We start from the raw sequence: 3,088 nt of genomic DNA on the forward strand, positions 1-3,088 counted from the left end.
AATAATTATATTAATCAGAATTCTAGTTATCTCAACTAGAATTCTAATAGACATAACCAGAAAATTTTGATTCGTCCATTTTCCATCAGAATTACTGTTTAATCCAACCAGACCATTTTTCTCAGTGCTCGGTCTAAAGCTTAAGTTTCCAACGTGCTATCAGCTTGTGACTTTATGAAGAAAAAAAGAACATAAACATGACCGCGATCGCAATAAATCAAAGATTGCAACGAACAGCCGATACGGAGCATTCGTTTTCCCAGCGATGATTGTTCATCAATTATCCTACAAGTGCGCATTATTCGTACGTAAGTGTATGATCCTCGATCGCGATCGGTGCTCGTGTAACAATATCGATAATTATAGGAAACGTGTAAACGCCACGCTGGCCGTCGCCGTACCGCGGAAAATCCGAAACACGTGTTTTATCGGCCGTGGCGCGAGGAACGCCCATATTCCGTCGTGAAGAGAGATCGTGAACGACGTGAACGCCGCCCGCGATAAAGATCGACGACGGCGCACTTAATGTTGCATTACATTAGCCTACAACAAACGATTGCTAAATGAACGATTACCGCTGCCGTTCCTACTCGATAATTACCGCATCGAACAAGTAGTTATTACTGCTTAGCGAACGATAATTCATTATTACAGGCTCGCATTGATACGTGACTAAATGTAGTCCTACATGTGTGTCTATATTCTCCGTCGGCCTATAAAAACATGCCGATATTATTGTTAAACAAGAAGCAATTACCATGCTAAACGGTCTCTCAGCAAATTAATTTAATACTCACGTGTCTGATCAATCATACACTGTTAGCAGAATAGACGAAGAAAGTTTGTGTGCTAGCAAATTATACATCGTGATTATATTTCCTTCTGTCGAGGAATTTCATTTAAAAAAACTCAGCGTTTTAATACATTCAGCAATTATAATAGGTATTAGATAATAGTGTGTAATAAATAGGATAATTAGGAAAAATAAATAAAAATAATCCTTATAAAACTTAAAAGTCAATATAAATAGATCAGAAATAAGATATTAATATTGAAAGAAAATATTAAAGTATAAATAAAAATATCATCAATGCAGTTTTGAATTAAATGAATATGTACATGCTTTCGCACAAAAAAAAACATTGTGTATCAGTTGAAGTCGCATTTGACGATTTCGCTTTACTTCTCTTATTTTTGTTTATTTTCCAGAAATTATGAGTTTGCGTTTTTACTAAACCCACTCACGCTCTTCTTCGAAGTCGCGAAGACTCCAATAGTAAATTCAAACGCAACAAGTTCCGCGAACGCGGCTGAGTTGCTCTCTACGAAAAAGACCACAAACTGGAAAAAAGAGCGATTCGTTCCGCAATTTTTTCGTGGAACCGTAAAAGGAATCTTTTTTTATGAAGTGACGCAAAAATGAAGATTTAAAATTTAAATATCTGAGATATTTCGGAATTCTTCCTAAAACTATTAACTAATACCTGTTGTGATCGGAATCGATTTCAAAAAGTAAAATTATATGAAACTACTTTAGAATTTTAAATATAAAAAGATAATTTTAAGATAAATGATAAACAGGAAGATAATCGAGTCATACTTCAATCGGATAGCGCTGATGTTGATAATAAAAGGAAAAATATATGAACAAATTAATCAAAAAGTCCAACTAATATGTTCTACGAATTCTTATATCTGACGTTAATCCATGATCTATTATATTTTATGAAAATCTTGCACAATATGATGAAGGAAATTAAATTGTGGGTTTCATCGTATTTATTCGATACAATAAAAAAAATAATGAAAAAAATTTTATTTACAATAGTCGATATATATAAACAAGTTCTACTCTGGCAATATATAATTGTAAAAAGCTCTTTGACAAATTGCAACATTGTAAATAATGTAAATAAAGAAAACGCGACGTATTATAAATGATTCTTCATCGATATCAAGTTATGATATCTGAATATTAAAATTCATACGATTTTGCGAATACGAGTCTAATTTTATGCGACATAATGTGGAGGATTTTGCCGCAGATCCTCGACGGATCATCTCATTCCTTTTTCCTTGGATAGCCGTTTAAAAAGGGGCGTGTTTAAATTAAGAATTGTAATCCACGGAAATGATTTTTACGAAGACCTCGTTGCTGTCTTCCTCGAAATAACATTTCACGGGAATTACAATTTCCATTCGATGCGCGCTTCTTATTTTCGTAGAGCCGCGAATCTACGAAAAAAAATATACAATTCACCCAAAAATATATCTCGCGCTAGAGAAGCTAATATCCCGATTAATTGATTCACAAAGATACAGACTGTTCGTTGCCAGTAAGATTGCGCCCTCTGATCTCGCTAGTTTAATTAGAATCACATCTGCTATGTTTTACATGTAACTGCTATTAACATCTTGTTGACTTTAGAAACAGAGAGGGAAATCTAAGAAATACTTCAGTCATGCTTCTTGATTATGTAAAATACTAAAATACCGTAGAAAATACCGTAGAAATCGACAAAATCATAAACTTTGATCGAAGAAGCGACTTTATACTTATATAATAAGAAAATCGAATTTGTTTTAATTTAATAATTTTAATTGAAGTATTAAACTTATTAGGATTCAGAATATATTTTGAGTAAAAATTTGTGGGTATATAAACTTTCAAAATATCAGAAACAAATAATTATTATTTGCGTACAGTTATATATATATATATTTTTTTTTGTGTTTACATCAATCAAAAGTGTTTACCTCAATGTAACATCGAACACGTAATAAAAATAAGATCGATTACCATTAACTTCTGAATAATGATCACTGTCGTCGAAATAATGAACTACAACTAGAATCGTTGGAGTTGGAAGGGCCGCGACTGAGAAAAAGGTGAAGGAAGAACTGCCACAGCTATGTACATAACACGGTCGACGCTGAAAAGTCACGACGTGAATAATGCGCGCGTCAGTCTCTATTTTCAATCCCGTAACTTCGCAGGCTCATCCTTGCCCGAACGCTGAGAAAAAGCTACGCGATGTAATCGTAAAACGCTCTTACTCCTCTCCGGCCAGTCTTTTTCTTCTTCTCT

This window comes from Trachymyrmex cornetzi, unplaced genomic scaffold (genome assembly GCF_001594075.2).
Source record: "Trachymyrmex cornetzi isolate Tcor2-1 unplaced genomic scaffold, Tcor1.1 scaffold24, whole genome shotgun sequence".
NCBI lineage: Eukaryota > Metazoa > Arthropoda > Insecta > Hymenoptera > Formicidae > Trachymyrmex > Trachymyrmex cornetzi.